Consider the following 14,827-nt stretch of genomic DNA (forward strand, 5'->3'; position numbering starts at 1 on the left):
AAGGCAGCAAAGGTGCCAACCTGGATCTTCCAACTAAAGAATAGACTAAATTATAAGCATGAGTGACAAGTCTCTTCCTCCCCGCCAACCCCAGGGCCTGCTTTCAGGTAAAGAAAATATATGCGGCTGGGCGCAGTGGCTCACACCTGTAATCCCAGCACTTTGGGAGGCCAAAGCGGATGCATCGCTTGAGCCTAGGGGTTCAAGATCACCTTGGGAAATACGGTGAAACCCTGTCTCTACAAAAAATACAAAAATTAGCCAGGTGTGGTGGCATTTACCTGTAGTCCCAGCTACTGGGGAGACTGAGGTGGGAAGATTGACTGAGCCCAGGAGATCAAGGCTGCAGTGAGCCATGATCATGCCACCGTACTCCAGCCTGGGTGACAGAGCAAGACTCTGTCAAAAACAAAAAAAGAAAGAAAAAGAAGGAAGGGAGGAAGGGAGGAAGGAAGGAAGAGAGGGAGGGAGGGAGGGAGGGAGGGAGGGAGGGAATTTGCAAACACTTAAGCCAACAAATTTGTTTGTGCATGTGAAGATTTGGTGCGGGGAGTTTCCTCCAGGACCCTGGCATTGCTGATGGAGGACACACCCCTGTTGGTCCAGGGTTATGTCCTCGTCAGGCAGGGACTCGGAAGCAAGCAGTCTTCTGGAAGGAGCTATAGGCACCCTGAGTAAGATGATGACTGAGCCACTGGGAGGGAAACCAAAGGAGCCACTGGCAAGTGGCAGGCAGGAGGGGCTCAGACTCAGGCACATTCCTGGTATCTTTCCCTTCAAATCAGAGAGTACTTCCTGGGCAGCTAAGGTGCCAACTGGGGGTGATGGTAGCAGTGAGTCCAGGAGGTGCTGCAGGCCCAGGCGTTAGATGACTCATGCTGAGGACAGCTTGTCCAGAGTTCCCCAGGGCTCTTCGGCCCTCATCCATTGAAAACTGGTTCTGAAATATGTAGAGAAGAGCACAGGCCCAAAGCAAGCCCAGGTCTTTCTAAGGAAGAAGAACAAGGCCAGGGGACAGGCTTACCAGGCATCAGGAATCACTATAGAGCTACAGTAATTAAGACAGGGTGGTATTGGCACAGGGGTAGATAAATAGCCCAATGAAACAGAATCTAGTCAGACCCTGATCCGTGCACATATGGAACTGTGATATATGAAGGAGGTGGTGTACAAATCAGCAGGAAAGGATGGACTCTTTAATAAACAGGGCGGGGGTAACTGGTTATCCATTCAGAAATGGGGGAAAAAAAGAAATTGGATCTTTACACGAGACACGAAAATCAATTCCAGGTGGATGACAGACCTAAATTAGGGCAAAGGCATCTAATGTGGTCAGCTCTAGGACCCAGCCAAAAATCCCTCGGAACAAATCTGTCCTTCATGGAAGGAGGAGTTCCTTTTCTGGCCTGGGATGCTCACACAGGGTTCCTGCTCACTGTGGGATTAGTAGAGGGACCCAGTCATCCTGCTGCCCTGTCTCAGTACCTCCTCCTCCAGGAAGTCTTTCCTGACCACCATTCCCCAGGAAGTGTGAGTCCCACGCTCATTCTGCTGGCCCCACCAAGTGGTGCCAGGGCAATACCAACCACAGTCTTCACAATTGCATCAAACTCTCACACTCACTGAGCACTCACTCTGTACCAGGAGCTTCAGCTGCACTATCCCATTTAATCCTCATAGTCACCCCTTGAAGCAGGCTCTATGACATGCCCATTTTACAAATGAAGAAACTCAGGCTTCTATGATAGAGTGGGAATGACTTGCCTAAGTTCATACAGCTTCTAGGTGCCCACACCAGGATTCAAACCTGGGTCCCTCTGACTCCAAAACCTGGACAATGACCCTAATGGTTTTTATACTGTGAGAACCTGATCCATTAAAACACAGTGAGATCAACTTGCTGGTCCCAACATTTTTATAAACGGAACTGAACAAAAAATACGCAAGGGTGTCCCACATAGAAAGGCTAAGCCCTGTTTTGTGAATCGTTATTTCCCATGTCAGTGTGCATGTGTGTATAAGGTAGAGATTCAGATGTGTTTCTTGCTATAGGTCACAGCCAGCAAAGTTTGGAAAATACGGCCTTCATTCCATGCAGGAGGAGCTAATGGAAAAAGGTCGCTGCCTAGACTTCCTCTTCTGTAGAACAAGACTTAGTCGTGCCATTATCCTCCTAATATTCTGAGAATGAACTGGGCATGAATTTGGAATTCCACTCACCAGACGCAAATCCTTCAGTTCACTGCTGTGTGCAAAGACAGCAGGTCAAAATGCTTCTGACAAGGGTCTTTTCCTAGATGGCATCTTCTAGTTTCTGGGCCCCCAGGGGTAGGTCCCAATTCCTCCCTCCTCTCTGCATTCTCGAATGCCCTAGTGAAGGCCTGAGCAGAGTGGGCATGCATTCATTCAACCTTTACTGAGCCCTGTTGTGTGCAATATGATGTGTGAAGACCAGACACACCCTTTGACCCTTACCCACAAACCCCAAGAGAAGACACATTGGCCCAGAAATTCCATCCAAGAGGGACAGAAGCACAGAGTCATTAATGTCCATGGGGTGTGAAGCGGTCAGGAAAGGTTTCTTGACGTAGGCTGTATTGAACCCGGGACTGAACAATCCCTAACTCCCAAGGCTGAGAACAGCTGAAGACAGGCTCAGGGGTAATAGGACAGGAGTGACCCAGAAACAGGGCACTGTGAGGGGTGAAAGTGTAAAGGGGAAGGATGGAAAAGTAGAGTAGCTGGACCTCGATTGTGAAGGGCTTGCACATTGAACACTGGGTGAACCAATGAAGGAGTGTTCTTCCTAGGGCCAGGCAGAATCCCAGCCAAGAGTCAGCATCCCTGCGCCCCTCCCAGCCACCCTGGGGCCTGTCCCATTCCCAGGCCTCAGCCTCTCCTCTCTGACATGGGCTGGGCTACGGGGTCTGCAAGGGAAAGCCTTTATTTCTCCTAAGAAAGCAGAGCCAACCTGGGTTTAAGAGAACTGCAGAAAGGGTGGCCATAGGATATATCCTGCCTCTTAACATATTTAATTTCCAGATGGAAGAGCTATGTTTTGCTATTTGATTTTTGTTTTAGTCAACAAATTCAGTATCAAAGCTCATCCAGCCACTTCAAAATTTGGGTTTGGATCATCTTTTTAAGACATGAAATCTTCAACTTATGATATGCATGCAATGCGAGGTCCAAAAATTCAGGCGTCCAACCAGAAAGCAAAGCAAATCTCCCTATGAGCCGGGCCCTGGGAGATGGCAGGACTCAGAAATGAGTCCTCAGTTGTACTTCACCATCTGTGCCTGCCTGCCTTTCTTTCCCTCCCTCTCTTTCTTTTCTTTTCTTTTCTTTTCTTCCTTTCTTTCTTTCTTTCTTTCTTTCTTTCTTTCTTTCTTTCTTTCTTTCTTTCTTTTCTTTCTTTCTTTCTTTCTTCTTTCTTTCTTTCTTCTTTTTTTTTGGGAGGGGTCTTGCTCTGTCACCTAGGCTGGAATGCAGTGGCACAATCTTGGCTCACTGGAACCTCTGCCTCCCAGGTTCAAGTGATTCTCCTACCTCAGCCTCCTGAATAGCTGGGATTACAGGTGCATGCCACCATGCCCAAATAATTTTTTGTATTTTTAGTAGAGATGGGGTTTCACTATTTTGGCCAGGCTGGTCTTGAACTCCTGGTCTCAAGTGACCTGCCTGCCTCGGCCTCCCAAAGTAATGAGATTACAGGCGTGAGCCACTGCACCCGGCCATCTGTGCCTTTCACCACCACCACCTTGCAGGGCTGGAGTGCAATGGCATGATCTCGGCTCACTGCAACCTCTGCCTCCAAGGTTCAAGCAATTCTCCTGCCTCAGCCTCCCGAGTACCTGGGATTACAGGCATGCACCACCACACCTGGCTAATTTTGTATTTTTAGTAGAGATGGGGTTTCTCCATGTTGGTCAGGCTGGTCTCGAGCTCCCGACCTCAGATCTCCCAAAGTGCTGGGATTACAGGTGTGAGCCACCACACCCAGCCTCCTGTCTTCTTTGGTGGGATTCCCTCGGCCCTTACGCTGCCCCTGCATGAGCCAGAGGAGGCTGTCAATTAGTTTTGGTGTTTAATTGTTCCCTAAGTCCTAATCACTGTTTGTCCTTTTGAGGTGTCTATGATTTTTGAAGGCAGCTGCATTCTCCCCAGTCTCTTGGGCTCCCTGGACATTGCTACAGCACAGCTCCTCAGCCATTCCAGGCACTGTCCTACCTCTGCCCAGGCCCATCTCTCTATCACTCTATCACTTAGAGAACTCTTATATTATCCACAAGACCCAGTTCACATGTCACCTCCTTGGTGAAGCCATTCCTGAGCTCCACAATTCTACAAAGATATAATCTCTCCCTTGTCTATGCTTCCGTATTTGCTGGCTTTTTGCACAGACTTCCATTATCGCCATGTAGAGTGGCTGTTTATCTATCTCCCACCAGGCTGCCTTGAGAGTGTGGAACAGGGAACATATCTAGTGTCCCCTAAGTTGAATGAATGAATGAATGAATGAATGAATGAATGAATGAAGGTCCAGTAGCATGATATGAGCTATAACACTCAAAAATTAACTAAAATGTTTGAACAAGAGCACTAAGTGATATGCTAACATCCCCTGCCCTTCTTTCACCTCTACCCTACATAAAGTCAGGTCACCAGAAAGCAACATCCCTGTCCAACATGTCAAAGCTGCTGGGTAGTGCTTTCACCAGTCTCTGATGGAATATCAGGCATTCAACACTTTTATGAGGCAAAAAAAGTAAAGAGCCGTGAAAAGAACATTGTTTAAAAACTCTGGAAATACTGTTCATTAAAATATTCAAATTCATTGCCAATCCCTCCTACAATTCAGCACCAGTTAAGTTTTTCCCCTGATGAGTCATTTAATCTGCCTCTGACTAAAAACAAGAACACTGGAAACCACTGCATATCCCTTTTTGCTTTGACTGCCAGGAAACTCGGTCAAATGCAGTGCTCAGCCACCACAATCACATCATTGCTGGTTCCTGGTACAATGATCTTCCCCTTTTCTCTACATAATTTCTGAACTTTTTCCCAGACTTAACTTAGGTACACATCATTGCTTATTTTACAGGTCATTTCAAGTCCTTTGTGAAAATAAAGACTGGGAAAGATGAACTGACAGAAAAAGAAAGGAAGAAAATAAGGAAAGAAGATCAGCGAGGAGAAAGAGACAAAGAGAAGAGGGAAGGCATTCCTAGTGCCTCTTTTCCTGGTAACCACGGCACTCTACTTTCATTCCTCATAGTGTTTTGGAAGCCAAGGGCTGAGGGGTGTAGAGGTGCGCACACAGTCGCAGATGTGTACGTGTGTTGGTGCACCTACATACTCGGGTACGTTGCCCCTGTCCCACCCCAGCCACTGGAATCACAGGGAACAGCTATGTTCTACATGTCCTACTTCTCGGAGCCCTTGGGGTTCTTTCTTAGGATGTCATTTTAGGCTTCTTCTCCCTCTTCATCAGGGACCCCTGGTGCTGTCCTTGATCACGACCCAGGAACAGAAATGAACTGAAGTCATCAATTCACAGATTTCCCACTGAAATGCAACCAACTGGGATAAAACTTCCTCTGCCTGCTGCCAGAGAACCTTATTGTTTATTTATTTATTTATTTTTTGAGACAGAGTCTCGCTTTGTTACCCAGGCTGGAGTGCAATGATGCAATCTCGACTCACTTTAACCTCTGTCTCCTGGGTTCAAAGGATTCTTCTGCCTCAGTCACCCGAGTAGCTGGGATCACAGGCACCCACCCCCGTGCCAGCTAATTTTTGTCTTTTTAATAGAGATGGAGTTTTACCATGATTGGTCAGGCTGGTCTCGAACTTCTGACCTCAGGTGATCCACTTGCCTTGGCCTCCCAAAGTGCTGGGATTACAGGCATGAGCCACTGCGCCTGGCAACCACAGACTCTTATAAGACCTCAAGGTCAAGACCACCAGCCCAAGGTGTGTGCACCGTCCTCACAGACACCACGCTCCAGGTGATGGAACAGCTTCCCCTCTAAATGTCAGAAGTATAATTGAAGGACAGTCAGGGTCATCTTTTCCAAATAGAAAAACTGGGGTACAGGGATAGGGATCCTTGAGAGAGCAAGACCTTCTCTCAAAAAAAAAAAAAATTAACATCCTTAGTTAATTTGTTTATGAGACAAGGCCTTACTCTCTCACCCAGGCTGGAGTGCAGTGTCACAATCATGGTTCACTGTTGCCTCAACCTCCCAGGCCCAAGTGATCCTCCCACCTCAGCCTCCCAAGTAGCTGGGACGACAGGCACATGCTGCCATGCCCAGCTAATTATATATTTTTTTGTAGAGATGGGGTTTCACCACGTGGCTCAGGCTGGTCTTGAACTCCTAAGCTCAAGTGATCCACCCACCTCAACCTCCCAAAGTGCTGGGATTCCAAGCATGAGCCACTGCAGCTGGCTCTTAGTTCATTTTTCTCTGCCTCATTGGTAGCCTTTGACCCAGTGGTAGAAAAAGGACTGAACTAGGAGTGATAACACAGGGTTCTTGTCCCAGCCCTGCCCCTTTCTCACTTGTGTGGCTCTAGGCGAGCTGGGCCAGCTCTGTGAACCTCATTTTCACCGTGAGTAAAATGAGATTTTAATTCTAGTCCCTAGCTGCCTGCCTACCTCAGCAATCATGAGAATCTGAGGGATAAGGAGAGAGACAGTACTTTGGAAACTAAGCAACATGAGAGGGTCAGGAATTCTAGCAAGGGACTCAAGGAGGCACATGCCCCAGGAGAGTGTGCACTGGGCATCATTTGGGTCCCTAGGAAATTACCTGGAAAAGGACTGCCTGGGGCTGCACCAAGTATTGTCTCATCAGCACGGGGCACCACTGCCATAGCATGGAGGAGAAAAGAAACACAGACATGTGAGAAGGAGGGCAGCACGAAGGAGGGCAGTGCATGGGGACAAGGCTGCAGGGCTGGTCACCTCAGATGGCCACCTGGGGCCATGAGGCCTTCCCATGACCTGCTGGGCTCTTGTAGGCTCACTGCCAGGCCTCAGGTATCCCTTGGGAGCTGGGCCAGAGCCAGGCCAACCACTCCCATTCTGAAGGACCAGACATCTGTCCACCTCTACACCTACCCAGAAGGAGGACGGAAGCTGGAGTGGGCGAGGCGTGTCTCCAGGACCTGGCTCCAGGGACTGAGACTGAGCAGGCAGAGGGGTCTGCAAGCCCTTCCCTTCACTGGCCTCTGCTTCCCCACATGTCTGAGGACTTTTACTGAAGGATCTCTAAGTCCCCTTCCATTGCGGACACTCTTTGCTGCTATCACTGGCCACATGACAGAGTCTAAATTCTCTCTTCAACAAATGAATGGCAAGAACAAGAGACGGTCAACCTATAGGTTAAAGGAGGCTTAGAGACACATCAGTAGATCACAATGTGGACCCTGATTCACACAAGCTGTAGAAGATATAATCATGAAAAAAATCATGACGTATAATGAAACAATTGGAAATGTGAGCACCAACTGGGTATTTGATGACATGAAGGGATGTGCTAACTTTGTGGGTGTGATAATGGTAATGCAGTTATGCCTTTTAAAGGTCTTGTCTGGCTAGGCACTGTGATTCGCACCAGTAACAGCATTTTGGGAGGCTGACGCAGGAGGATCACTTGAGGCCAGGAGTTTGAGATCAGGCTGGGCAACATAACGAGACCCCCATCTCCACAAAAGAATTAAAAATTAGCTGAGCATAGTGGCATGCATCTGTAGTCCCAGCTACTTGGGAGAATGAGGCAGGAGGATCACCTGAGCCCAGGAGATTGAGGCCACAGTGAGCCTTGATCACACCACTGCACTCCGATCTGGGTGACCTTGTCTCAAATAAATAAATAAATAAATAAAATATCTTGTCTTTTAAAGATTCATTCTAGAATATTTACAGGTGAAGTGACATAATGTCTGAAGTTTGCTGAAAAATAAAGTGCAGTTAACAAAATGTGGTATATCTACACAATGGAATACTATTCAACAATGAAAAGGAATGGAGTGCTGATACACATTACAACATGGATGAACCTCAAAAGTGTTGTGCTAGGTGACAAAGTTCAGACATAAAGGATAGCCCATAGAAATGCCAGAAGTGGCAAATCTACAGGCACAGAGTGCAGATTCATGGTTGGCTGGAGATGGGGGTGAGGTCAGGGATTAACTATAAACCAGCATGAGGGATCTTTCTGGAGCGATGAAACTATTCTAAAACCAAACTGTGGTGATAGTTGCATAAGTCCTCAAATCTGCTAAAAACCATTGACTCACGCACCTACGATGCGTGAATTTTATGGTATAAAAATTATATTTCAATAAAGCTGTTAAGAGATAAGTGGAGTGTGTGGGGAGGGGATGCCAATGCAACCCTCAGTGCGGCGCTGGTCCCCGACCCGGAAGCAGAGTTAGAGTGGGAGGGGACTCTACTGCCACCCCTGAAGGTGCAACTCAGATACTCCTCCATGAAGGGCCCTGGCCACACACCCGCTCTCCTCCTCCAGCTGGGGGGAGAGCGCTGAACCTGCAAGGAGGAACGGCCCACGTTCTTCAAACCTGGATGCACAAAACTCCACCTGATGAAGTGTATGTTAAGAAATAATTCTGTCTTGATTACGACGGAGCCGATGGGCTGGCAGGGGGCCTGGACCTGGGTCTGCCCTGGACTCCCATGCAACTGGGGCCAGACCCTCCCCTTGCCAGGCCTCAGTGGCTCCATCTGTCATGAGAGAGATGGGCCAGATCCATTGGGGCCCTTCTGGCTCACTAAAGTCTATGCCCACCAGGATGGGGTCCTCACCTTGCAGAATGGGGCTCTCCTTGCCATGATCCCAAGCAGGGCTTAGGCTTCCCTCTGTGGGCTGATGAAGATGTTGCCCATTTGACCCCAAGTCACTGAATCCAGAGGCCTGGCAGCCACCAGGGGAGGCAGTGTGGCCGAGGAATCCCACCGGGCCTGGGGCCAGAAGGAGAGACTTGAAGCCTGACATGGCCAAGTCTGTGCTGTGTGAAACTAGGCCAGGCACCTCTCACTCCGGGCACCTTTTCTCATTTGTAAGGGGGCTATGTGGCCGAACTCGCAAGGTTGTGAGAAAACCCAGCAGGGAGATGGGAAGGTCAAGCCCTGGAGGGCAGGCCTTTCGCTTTTCAGTTTTTGAGTCCCCAGTGCCAGATTCATAAATAAATACCTTGAAAATGTCTACTGAAAAAACAGCAGGAGGAATCCTTGCCTTGATAGAAATAGGCAATATCTTGGACTCAATGTCTATCAGTGTCAATATTATTATGGAGGGAAACTTGGTATAGGAGCCCTCTGCATTACTTCTTACAACTGTATATGAATCTACAATTATCTCTTTTTTTTTTTTTTTTTTGAGATGGAGTCTCGCTCTGTCACCAGGCTGTCGTGCAGTGGTGTGATCTCTGCTCACTGCAACCTCCACCTCCAGGTTCAAGTGATTCTCCTGTCTCAGCCTTCCGAGGAACTGGGACTACAGGCGCACGCCACCATGCCCATCTAATTTTTTGTATTTTTAGTAGAGACAGGGTTTCATCATGTTGGCCAGGATGGTCTCAATCTCTTGATCTCGTGATCCACCCACCTCAGCCTTTCAAAGTGCTGGGATTACAGGTGTGAGCCACCGTGCCCGGCCTCTACAATTATCTCAAAATAAAAAGTTTAACTGAATGATGCTTGCAAAAGTACTCCATAATCTACAAAGTGCTACCATTAATATTGACTGAGGGAAGTACTACAAAGGATGTTGAAAGGCCTTTCTTCTTCCAGGAAGCCCTCACTGATTTCCCTTTCTCTGTGTTCCTAAAAGAGCTGAGTGTGCTTCTCTCTGCCACAGCACTTATCATTCTGCATTATACACTTAACCGTTTAGGGACCTCATCCCCCTGCTAGAGTGTGAGCTTCAGAAGGATGAGACTGTGTCTCCCTCATCTTTGTGGCAGCAGCTCCTGGCCCAATGCCCAGCTCTGAACAGATGTGACATAAATGCCTGTGGAACCAAATGAACTGGGACAGGTACCATGGCCTGGCTCTTCCAACGGTGCCAGAGGTGCTTCCCAGGGTCACTGAGAGGATAAGTGATGTCAAGGTGCTTTTATTCATCAGAGGTTGCCATGGACAGGAGCCAGACACGCTCTTTATTCATTTGTTTCTCCAGAACTGTGCTCACGGCCTGGGTCAAAATGGTTTGCAACAGAATTGAAGGGGCTTCCAAGAAGAGACTGGTAAAGTTTCAGTGACTCATCTCCCCCTGTTCTGTTTACAGCCTGCCAGGCACCCCTCCAGCACACCCCCAGATGTGTTCCCAAGTGGTGGGTGCCAGCAGGGGAAGCCCAGCGAGGCAACCAAAGTCAGACATTGTGACTTCTGTCCAAGAGAACCTTTCAGCAATGACTGATCAGAAGACCCTTTTCTTCCCCTGTCCTCTTACAAATCTCAGGGACTAACAGAACTCAGGAGTGCTGTAGGCTTATCTTTACCTGCGCTTAAAATCCACCAAATGGGTATCTCCAGTGACGGGGAACTCACTACTTTCCGAGGCAGCCACACAGCTCCAGTGTGAGAAAGTGCTAAATGCTGGTCTCCCAACATTGGTCCTGGTGTGCTTGCCAAAACTCCAGTTCCAACAGAGGCCCTATGGGTGCCAGTGCCCTCCCTGTCTGGATCCAGCACGGGGCCCAGGGCCTCCCCTCCTCCATCAGACATACTGTCTGATGGGGGCATATGATACTTGCTTCTGCTTTCCTGGTAGCCTAGAACCTGACTGATTCATACAGTTCTCACAGTCAAGGCAGGGCTCACTCTAAGTTCATTAGAAATGGAAACTGACTCGGTATATGATTGAAAAAAAAAAAAAGTAAGCATTCATTTCCTCCTTTCCCTAACCAGTGTGCTATTTGCAAGCTCACAGGTCTTCCCAAATACGTGGATAGAAAGGTTATTCTGACAGGGCTTAGATCACAAAGTTCCACTTCTGGAGAATGAGAACTGGGGCCCAGTGGCCCAGAACTTGGTAGTCAAAGCCTCCTGAACAGAAGATCCCAGTCGGGTTGACTTCTGTGGGGAGGGGGGATGGGGATTCCCTGTCTGGGGAGCCCCTGCACCTGCTACAGCTCTGCCTGGCTGGGTCACGAGCAGCAACAGAGCCTGATGTGGACAAAGGGAGGGAAAGTTCCAGGGACAAAGCTCCATCTCCAGGTGGCCAAGTTCCACAGGCTTCTTCCAGGCAGACCATGACAGGGCCCCGCTGCCCTTCCCACTACAGGGCAGTAACGGGCAGGGAAGCCACTACCTCCGAGGGAGTGCAGGACTCTGGGCTACAAAGGGGCCTGAATGAGTGTGCAAAGGGAGAATGCCCATCCTCAAGTAGCTGGCATGGGAGGAGAGGGAGCACGCCAAGATTCTCATAGTTCACATTCTTTTGGCGTAACTTCCCAGCTACGAGGAAGACAGAAAGGCTATGCTAGGGCCATGGAGAAATGAAAAGAGAAACGCTCCCTCTGCATGGCCAGATCAATAGGGTGGCAGGGTGGGGACAGGGAGGTGGACCTGGATGCCCCTCCCCACCACCACCACCACCACCTCTGGCCACGTGGGAATCTGCATGCCCACACACACACACACACACGCATACACACATACACACACACACACACACACACACACATGCACACACACACTCCTCAGGCCAAAAGCCACCTCTCTGCCCTTCCACTCCCTGTCAGAAGGAACTTCCTAGCCCGTGATGCTCTGCAAAGCCATACCCAGCCAGCCTCGGGAGGGAGCGCCCTCTTAGTCACTAAGGATTCCTGGGGCCAAACAGAAACTGTGCGAGGGAACTACCAAAAAAAGAAGGCTGCGATGGCCAGGCCTCCCACGGCAAATTCAGGCTCCTTGGCTTACCATTCGGAAGACTCCAGCAGCTCTCCCGAGACCCTCACATACCTTTACTAAGAGGCAGAATAACTTGCATAGACTGGATGCTTACTGTGTGCTAGGTACTGTTCTATGTATTCAAATGTATTACTAATAACTCATTTAATCCTTACAACAACCCACGGGGTAAGTATTACTACCCTCCCTTTACAGAGGATGAAAATGAGACACAAGGTGCCGAGATAATGTGTCCCGTTCACCCCCCAGCAGTGCAACTCCACAGTCCAAACTCTGAAATACCACTCTGAACGCCGTCTGCTCCTTTTACTAACCCTATCGTGCTCCAGATGAGAACACTGAGGTTTAGAGAAGTCTAGTAAGTCGCAGAGCGGGTTCAGACTCAGCTTATGCCTGACTCCGACGCCTGTGCTCTTCACTCTGATTGTAAACGGCTCCACGATGCACTGGAGCCCTGACGGGGATCCCACCTGCTAGGCCAGGCTCATCTTCCCATGTTTGGTGGCCTTTTCAGACAACACACCTGACTCTGCACCTTTGACACAGCCACTCTCTCCCCATCCGGCGCTCTCTCCCTTTCTCTCCTCCAGTCCCTGTCTATCTGTCCCTTCAAATCCTGGCTGAAGAATGACCTATAGGAAAGCTTTCCAGATAGGTTTAGCCACAGATGTCATTAACTTTATCCTTTATTCTCTTCATTTAGACAGAAAGCTTCCACAAGCTTCTACACCATCAACTCAGAGGATAGGGTGCTCCCATTCAAAGCCAACATTAGCAATTCATCTTAACATCAGTGTGAAACAATAGAGAAATAAACATAACATGTGGCACTGTTAGCGCTGTTAAGGAAAAAACAGGCATCTGACTGTTTGCTTAGGTTAAGCCCTCTCTGTTCTTTCCTGAAGGTGATATTCTGGCTTCTAGAAAGACCAGAAACCACAGGAAGGAGACACTAGGCTTAGGATTTAGCTATGAAGTGTAAGCCCAAATTTTAGCTAGTGTTAATAATCTAGACAAAACTAGCACAGTGACGGTGGTGTTTCTGCTTCTATGCCTTTTTATTAGGGTTAACTTTACTTAAGAGCCTCTGCTTTTAATTATGGAAATATATTTGCATTTTGAGGTTGCGTGTTAATTCCATGAATCTTGCATTTCATACCTAGAAACAAAGCACAATAATTATTTTTTGTGCTAATACCTATAATTGACTTAGACAAGCAAGCCATTTGCCTGAGGCTAGATATATAAACAAATGCATTTCTAAAGGCTCGGTCTGAGTTGGATTTTTAATAATTTCTTCACACACACACACACGCACACACACACACACACGCGCGCGCGCACACACACACACACACACACACATTAATTTAGACTCCTGATTTTATTTCCTTCATCTCTTTCCCACAAATCAAACCTCAAATAACATAAAACTGCTGGCTAGAAACAGGCTTCCCACAAACAAACAAAAGCTTTCAAGCCAAGAGCAACTGAGATGTTCCCATCTCCCCATCCAACTGTCTCCACCTCCTCTGCCTGCTCCAGCAAAACAGCCTCTCTCTGCCCAATTGCCCTGGAAAACCCTAGAATATCTCATTTTTATTTCTAGGAAAGGAAGAGGTTTTATCCCCAAATAAAAGTTCAGTAATAACAGTAGGCTGGGAAAACCCAGGCCGGAGCCTTCCTGCCACCCTCTGCCAAGCTCACAAAGAAAAAAATCGTACCATCCGACATGGTTGGGAGAGTTTAATCCAAAGCAGTGCTAATTAATATCCTGGGCTTTCCAGAAGCCAGTGCCACATACAGCTGCGAGGGCAACAAGGCTGTTCTCCCTTCAATTTTATGGGAAGAACATTTTCATTACAAAGCCTCCTCCCAGACCCTCCTCTCTCAGCCAGATTAGCCTCGAGAAGGGAGCGGATGATCCATATATCAGAACTCCTTCTCTCCCCATTAATTTTATTATGTATATCCCATTTTAAAAGTTTATTGGTGCAACTCCCTATGCACCTGGCCAGAGCCTTTCTGACAAGCAGCGGCCCCTTCCTGAGTCCCCTTCTCAGTGGGAATGTGTACACTCTGTCACCAGAAAGGGCCAACTTTTTGAAATTTGCCCTGGAGAAAAAGCTCCAATGGTAGTCGCCCCATCACTCTCTTTCTTTCTTTAAAATAAATGTGGAAGGTTCTAAACTGGCCCTTTCGTGAAATGTGTGTAGGTTTTCCCACTCAGTATGCATTGTGGGTGATCCGCAGAGACCCTGAAAGCCCTGGGGGGGGTGCCCTAAGTGTCCCTTCACCCCCAGTCAAGCATCCTTAGTCATTTGGGCAGGGCTAACCCATTTTTAACCCAAACCACCAGACCTTAGGCAGGCCTGCTGAGACCACATGTCTTGCCATTTTGTTCTGAAACCCCAAGTGCTCAAGGCTGTCTCTTTCCAGCCTCCTAAAGGGACCCCAAATCCAATCTAAATGTCTTGAATTTACCTGTTTGTCTTTTATACATATAAATAGCTGCATTTCCATTCTCTCTTTGTTTCTCATTTTCATTTGGTTCTAATATCTGCATGTAAATGTCGGAAAATAGCATCTGTAATTGGAGATTATGAAGTATGGCCAGCTCCTGACAGGCTGCTAAGGAAGATGGATTATCCTCATTTTTCTGTAAATTTTGTCAATTTTGGAATTCATAAGCTATCAACACTGATCAAAATGGGACTTCACAGCTGTGTCAAAAAAAAAAGGGAGAGAGAGAGAGAGCAAGAAAGAGGAAGAGAAAGAGAGAGAGTGCTCGCGGGCGGGCGCGCGCTGGCGTCATATGGGCACAGCAGATTGGATGCCTAGCGTCGTCGTGGCCACCCTCCTCCTGTCACCCTCCCCACC

General features: G+C 48.1%; 1 protein-coding gene across 4 annotated transcripts in view; it reads right to left on the reverse strand.

The window, feature by feature from the left end:
• PAX5 (paired box 5) overlaps positions 1–14,827 on the reverse strand; it is a 196,863-nt gene that overhangs the window by 90,428 nt on the left and 91,608 nt on the right. The gene's annotated exons all lie outside the window — the stretch shown is intronic.

The sequence above is a fragment of the Cebus imitator genome, unplaced genomic scaffold (genome assembly GCF_001604975.1).
Source record: "Cebus imitator isolate Cc_AM_T3 unplaced genomic scaffold, Cebus_imitator-1.0 Scaffold149, whole genome shotgun sequence".
In the NCBI taxonomy this organism is placed as follows: Eukaryota; Metazoa; Chordata; class Mammalia; order Primates; family Cebidae; genus Cebus; species Cebus imitator.